Source organism: Mustelus asterias, unplaced genomic scaffold (assembly GCF_964213995.1).
Source record: "Mustelus asterias unplaced genomic scaffold, sMusAst1.hap1.1 HAP1_SCAFFOLD_311, whole genome shotgun sequence".
Lineage (NCBI taxonomy): Eukaryota > Metazoa > Chordata > Chondrichthyes > Carcharhiniformes > Triakidae > Mustelus > Mustelus asterias.
Genome location: NW_027590275.1, coordinates 454,622 through 462,081, shown reverse-complemented (window position 1 = coordinate 462,081; position 7,460 = coordinate 454,622). Strand labels below are relative to the sequence as shown.

Genomic DNA, 7,460 nt, shown 5'->3' with positions numbered 1-7,460 from the left:
ATGGAGCTCAGGGATTGGATAAAGTAGCTGTCACTCAGTCGGCGCAGAGCGTCCATTGGATAACCGTGATGCGGCAATTTCCGATTGGTTTTCCCAGTTTCCGTCACAGGCCGTTGGCGGGGATTTACCCTGGGCCCATCAGACACCGCGCGGAGCGGCAGCAAATGTACCGCCAGTGGCTTCAGTCCCCGGGTCCGGATCCATCCAGCGGGGCTCCGGATGGGTGAAGGGTTTTGGTAGCGGGAATCTCATCCTGCCCGGCTGTCACATGCAGGCCCGTAACCTCACACGCTGAAATGCTTGTAACAAATCAAATATTCCATTAACCTTTTTTATTCCTTGCTGAACATGCATACTAATTATTTGTGACTCGTGCACTCGAGCACCGAGATCCCTCTGCACCTTGGAAATCTGCAGCCGTTCTATATTTGAGTAATATTCTGATTTTGTTATCTTCCTGCCAAAGTGAATAACTGCACATTATATTCCAGTTGCCAGGTTTCTGCCCATGTACAAAACCTGTCTGTAGCTATCTGCAAGCTCCTTACGCACTCTCCACAAATTACTTAACGACATATATTGTGTCTTCTTCAAGTTTTGCTGCCATGCTTTCATGATGTGGGCTGGGATAACTGAGCTTCTATATAAAAGCCAACTCCCAGACACAAAGGGCCGGATGATCTTTTCCTGTGCTGTAACTATTCTGTGTGTATGGGTGTGATAACCATTCTGTCGCACTTAGTGTGTGGTGCAGGATTTGAGTGTGGAATTCATTGTCTATCTTGCAATCTCAGTGGATGTACATGAGTGAATGATTCATTCTGTATCACCCTGTGTTTTGTTCATCCTGTGATTGGGGAATTACTAATTGTCTCCCAGTCTCTCAGACACTTTGTAGATCTGGATTGATTCAATAAATAAGATACCTAAGTGAAATTGGGACCATTTTTTCGAATTCTTAAACTGCTCGACCCGATCCTCCACCCAACCATTTCATGTAACATTATCTGTTTGTATCTGAATTCCATTCTCCTTCCAACACTTATCCAGCTTTCCATTAAATGCAGCTGTGCTAATCGTCTCCAATCGTAGAATGCCGAAAGTACAGAAGGGAGGACATTTGGTGCATCGAGTGTGTACCGACTACAATCCCACCCAGGTCCTAGTTCAGTAACGCTCATTTACCCTGCTGATCCCGCTGACAATCGGGTCCACTTATCATAGAAATCATAGAAATCATAGAAACCCTACAGTGCAGAAGGAGGCCATTCGGCCCATCGAGTCTGCACCGACCACAATCCCACCCAGGCCCTACCCCCACATATTTACCCGCTAATCCCTCTAACCTACACATCCCAGGACTCTAAGGGGCAATTTGTAACCTGGCCAATCAACCTAACCCGCACATCTTTGGACTGTGGGAGGAAACCGGAGCACACGGAGGAAAGCCATGCAGGCACGAGGAGAATGTGCAAACTCCACACAGACAGTGACCCGAGCCGGGAATCGAACCCGGGACCCTGGAGCTGTCACTCAGTCGGCGCAGAGCGTCCATTGGATAACCGTGATGCGGCAATTTTCGATTGGTTTTCCCAGTTTCCGTCACAGGCCGTTGGCGGGGATTTACCCTGGGCCCATCAGTATGGCCGATCAACCTAGCCCGCACATCTTTGGACTGTGGGAGGGAAGCCACACAGACATGGGGAGAGCGTGCAAACTGCACACAAACACTGAAACGAGGCCGCAATTGAACGTAGGACCCTGGCGCTGTGAGGCAGGAGTGCTAACCACTGTGCCACCCAAAATTATTTCCAGTCTCTTCGCAAATTTCCCGTGTCATATCCTTCAGTACCTTTGGATGGTCAAACGAAATTTAAATCTGGTGATCGTTTCTTCTCGTGTTCTGCAGTGACATATTCACTGCAATGATTTCTCCTGACCTCAAACCTGCTCCCGATTTAATAAACGATCGCTGGGCTTGTCCCGGTTTTAAACCCGGAAGCACTGGCATACTAATATTACCCTAACCGAGAATCATACCCCTCGACCAACGAGCCAACTGCCAATGCTCTGGACGATAGCAAATTGCAAATGCTGCCGACTCAATGATAATTTAATATTGATTTCTAAAGTGGATTTAATGATTAAATTACGAGGTCTATCCAATCACACCCCTTTATTAATTCTTCATATTGACCTATTCCTGGGACACCCACACTTGATGTGAACGTCTTCCCTCTGTTGAAGTTCTGGGTTGCGGCCAGTAGATGTCAGCACACTCAGGAAGAGCGAAGCTCACAGACCAGAGAGGGATAAATAAACAAGAATTGTTCAGACTATCGGGAAGTTTTAACAATATTAATGTTGGACGTGGTTTTTTATGATAGTTATTTTGTAATAAGCAGTTGTTATCGTTGTCTGTCTCTCGATTTGAGGATGACACCCAGTCAGGGCCGTGAATTACTGCCATGGGTCTTCAAGTGAGTGAACAGGCCCATTCTCGGCCCACGGAGCTTTCTTCTCTGTTACTTTCTTCTCTCCCGCCATTTTGCCTCATAAAAGCGTGCTGTAGATTGAAGGATATGTTTTGGCCATTTTCAACGATGAGTAACAAACTCCTCCCAGTCACCAGCATGAATGCTGCCTCTCTTCAATCTGGAGGATGTCGGGGAAGCATTACTGATGGAATTTCTCTCACACTCTTAGGATTCGCTGATATGCTGGTCGCATGTACATCATTGTGCTAAAACCACCAACCATCAATGAGAGTGAGATGCATTTTTATCTGCCCTTCTCTGGCCTATTGTATCGAAATGAATTTTTTCAAAATCTTTCACTAATTTACAGCCCAGCATCAGACCCCCCACAGCCTTGTTATTGCAGGAGAAGAAGCATCCAGTTTCTCAATCCGTTACCAGGCCATTTTCTTTCTACGTAATTATTCTACTTTTTATGGGCTGTTGGTGTCGTCTGCTGGACCAGCATTTGTTGCCTTTCCCTAATTGTCCATCAACTGAGAGTGGCTTGTTCGGCCATTTCAGAGGGCAGGTAAGAGTCACCCTCATTGCTCTGGGTCTGCAGTCACATGGAGGGCAGACTTCTTTATCTAAAGTGCACTGGTGAACCAGATGAGGTTTTACAACAATCGGCGACAGTTTCAAGGCCGCTATCACTGATACTAGCTTTCAATACCAGATTGATTTAATCAATGAATTAAATTTCACCAGTGGTGGGATTTACTCCGTCTTCCCAATGATTAGTGCACGCCTCTGGATTACCAGCCCAGTGATATAACCTTTCATCCCTGCAAACAGAAACAGTTCATTCAGCTCATTATTAAACCTCTTCCTGAGGATGTGAGAATTCCCTCCACAGAATTTGATTAAACCATTTGCTGCAAAGCCTGTTGCTCCATTCGGGAGCATCAATGATTTATTAAGATCTCAAAGATAAGATTGATTTCTTGGGAGGAGAATAAAATAATGGGATTAGAAAATTGAGTGAAGAAAACAACAAGGAAGTGCATTCTCAGATAGCGCCCGGCAATGTTTGCAAGAAAATGCAGAGCTTTCAGCTACAGAAGGACATTTCGTTTTTTTTCCGGAACTTCGACCAGATTTCTGCATAAAACGACCGCGACAGGACTCGAACCTGCAATTGTCTGATAGCATTATCACTACGATTGCCGAAGTCAGACGCCTTATCCATTAGGCCACGCGGCCAACAGATGCAATGCTGCACAGAATGTCAGTACCATGTGAATACCTACCGTGATTATATTTATTGTCAGTCCTATTTTTGGATGCTTCGCTGATTCCCAGATGCCACAAATTGAAGGGGAATCCCCAGCGTTTGTAACCGGCAGAAAACTGAATTTCATTACTAACATTCTTGGATGCCTGTCTGTGTGGAGTTTGCAAGTTCTCCCCGTGTGCGTGGGTTTCCTTCGGGTGTTCCGGTTTACTCCCATCCCCAACGATGTGCAGATTAGGTGGATTGGCCAGGCTGAATTGACCCTTCTTGTCGGGGGGATTAGTAGGGTAATTACTTGTGGTTGCAGGGAGGGATTCTCCGTCGGAGAGTCGGCGCAGAATGTCTGGGCCGAGTGGCCTCCTTCCGCGCTGTTGGGATCCGATGCCTCCTATACATCCTGTCTTAAATCTTCACTGCCTGTCCCTGAATCCTTCTGCTCGCAGCTAATCCAGCAACTTGGCCTGTGTTCAATGTGTTATGCTCTTTTACACGTCTCTTACATCACCACTCAATCCCGTCAGCTGCAAAGAGAGAAAATCCGAATTATCCAGCCAAACTTTTTCGCTAAAATCCATCATCGCTGGATCCAAAGCAGTAAATCTCCTAAGGACCCTCACACACTTTCTAAAGTGTGGTTACCGGGTCTGGGTGCAATCCTACAACAACTGTAGTTAAGCAGAGCTTTATAAAGATTGAGCATAACTTCCCATTTTTTATACTCAATGCCTCCATTTATGAAGTAAGAAGTCTCACAACACCAGGCTAAAGTCCAACAGATTTATTTGGTGGCTTACTTCTTACTGTGTTTACCCCAGTCCAAAGACGGCATTTCCACATCATGGCTTCCATTTCCGAAGCCAAGCATCCAATCCGCCTTCCTGACAACTCTCTCAAATTCGCCTCTCTCCTTCAAGATCTCTCTGAACCTCTGGTCACTCTGAGCCTGCACACTGCTCAGAACTGGGCCATTCAGTTTCTATTGCCTCTCCCCATCCCTTCTGTCAAAATGCAGCACTGTCCCTGAGTGTGGGATTAATAATGTGTCTCTGTTACAATATCAGTGAGAATCTCCAAGAGAATCTTTCTGGATAAAGCCGGAATTTACAAGGATTTCAGCCACTGAGACATTGTCTGGCCGTCTGTGTATCATCGCCCTAACTCACTCTGTCCATGTCTATCCCTCCACCCCCACTCGTTAACTGTATATGAAGGGGGGATCTTGTTGGTTAATGACTGAGTGCAAACCATCTGTATCTTCATCTGAAAAAATAGAATTCAGCTTGTGAACAAGATCATAATTTCAAACAGTTCTGGGTTAAACCAGGCACAGCTCTGATTGGCTGCAGCCCCCCGAATCTGGGGAACAGACACTGTGAGCATCGCCAGCCTCAGAGGCTTTAATAGTTACTGAGCTGGGAAACTCCAATTATTCTCCCCGAATCCACAGCACAGAGCGAGAGGAGAGGAAAGCCTGTCCTCGGAGCTGTCAATCTGAGATACAGTTTGACCTGTCAATGTGCAGAGGTGAACACTGTGTCAGCGAGAGTGTGCTAAAGGGGCGGCTGAGTTAGACTAATGTTACTGTGTTTGTGTGTCCGCTCTCAGCGGCTGATTTCCCAGTCCTTCTTGTGTCAAATCACAAGATTCTCCTGTCATTGGATCGCGCTGCTCAGACCTGAAGAGAGAATTTAAGGGAAAGTTTGGGTCGATTTTAAGGTTTCAGTCGACAAAAGCGCGATCAATGCAGCAAAGAAACGGGTTGAAGTGGGAATTGCTGCCTTGAATTCAGATGGAATTTTCACGACAGGAAACGTTCGGATTTCAGTAACAGAAATAAGTCAGTCTGAGAATCTAGATAGTCTAATTTTAATTGCAGTGGGAGAGTTTGTGAGGAGAGAGAAACACAGCTGGAGGATCCGGGAGCTGACAACAGCTTGTCTCTGCACCATCCGCTCTCTTCCTTTCAGTTGCTCTGTGCCGCCACCATTGGTTTCATTTCGGATCCAGTTCTGACTCCCACACACATTTTCCACACACTCTCGGATATCATTTTCTGCCAGAAATACATCTGATGCGTAAACATGGCAACAGCTGCTTTCTCAATGAGCTGCCCAGCTCGGTTGGATCTGTCAGAAATTATTGGGAGATTTTAAAGCAACATCGATTTGGTTGCAGAATTCTCTAATATCTGAATATATTCCATCACTTTTTCGCTTGTGTTTGGAGTCCTGGGCTGAGTGACCACTTAATCCATAGACATTTCGAAATTAATTCTAACATGAAATTTCCTGATGTCTTATGATTGTCTATAATCCTCTTTTACTAACGTTCCAATATGATTATTCTTCCTTATGTTCCACATGTTCGTTCCATTCCCAAACTGTTTTAAGCAGGAATACCGAACGCCCAGTAATGTCCAGCTTGTAGCATGTTTTGAATGAACATGATATTTCATCATCTAAGCAGCATTTTGAAATTCTCATTCATTCAATGTATTCTGATGAAGTGTATTTCTTATGTCCTGTGTGTCATGACACAAGAATCTTTCTCTGAAATAAGTCCTTATTTTGTCCTTGTGCTGCTCTTTTTCTTTCTTCTCAAGTCATGATTTTTCTCATGGAAGTTATAGCACAGAAGCCATTCGGCCTATATTGTCGATGCCAGCACAGTTCCCGGTCTTTATAGAAAGAGCCCACAGTAAATTAGAATTTAATATCATGGGCTGCCCTGGAGAAGCCAATTAAACATTTCCAATCTCGCTCATTGCGCACAGAGTTTGAACCTTCGCGAGGAAACGATGGTTTTGAGTCCAACGCCTTAACCACTCGGCCAGCGCAGCTGCTTATCTCTCAAAATGATGGAATCACCTCAGCGATGTTCATGTTAACTTCATCAAGCACCAGGATTGTGCAGTGAGCAGTGTGTGAGCTGACATGTGTTCCTCTATTTTTATTTGGTGTCCTTATGTTTGACTGAGAATTAATTTGTTCAATTATTCTTCTATTTCAACATTGTTTTCAGGATAAAGAAATTGAAACCGAATTCTCGGTCCGAAATAAATAAAATTATTGACAATTGCCGCGTTCGAATTTTATTTTGTCCACAAAATAAAGTCATAACTACATTACCAATGCGATGGCCGGGAATCGAACCCGGGTCAACTGCTTGGAAGGCAGCTATGCTCACCACTATACCACCGCTCGCTATGTTTGAGCGATGGTTATTTACATTTGTTATAATTACGGAAGTGCCTTAGTTGCCGATTTCCTCAGACATCAGGTGGTCCTGACGCACATTTTGTAAACTGAAATTGTTCACCCTTGTTTTTTGGACAGTTTAAGCCTACTTTTTAATATTGTACCTGCCTGGGAACTCATTGAATAGTTTTGAGGCCTGTTCTTTCGGTTAAAAAAGTCTCCAATCAAAGCAAATTTAGATTCCAAGTCGAACGCCTGAACCACCCTGCCATCGGAGCTGTTTATTGGCGAGTCGATGCAACGACCTCAGTAACGTTCATATTGACTTCATCAGGATTATTGAGATCACAGTCAGGGAGGTCAACTGTGTTCGGTTCCCGTTACTTTATATCTTTGTCTCTGACTGAGAACTCATTCATTAACACAGAGACTTCTTCCTCTGTTTCAATATTTTTTTCTGCAGAGAGAATTTGAAGCGGAATTTTCCGTCCGAATAAATAATATTTAAAC

The 7,460-nt window shown here is 44.7% G+C and overlaps 2 non-coding genes across 2 annotated transcripts; both read right to left on the bottom strand.

The window, feature by feature from the left end:
• Positions 1 to 3,630: 3,630 nt before the first annotated feature.
• On the bottom strand, positions 3,631 to 3,722 carry trnar-ucg (transfer RNA arginine (anticodon UCG)). The gene is given in 2 exon segments: positions 3,631 to 3,666; positions 3,686 to 3,722. It is a non-coding gene; the product is annotated as a tRNA-Arg (tRNA).
• A 3,162-nt stretch (positions 3,723 to 6,884) lies between these two features.
• Positions 6,885 to 6,957, bottom strand: trnag-ucc (transfer RNA glycine (anticodon UCC)). The gene has a single exon. It is a non-coding gene; the product is annotated as a tRNA-Gly (tRNA).
• Between the last annotated feature and the right edge of the window lie 503 nt (positions 6,958 to 7,460).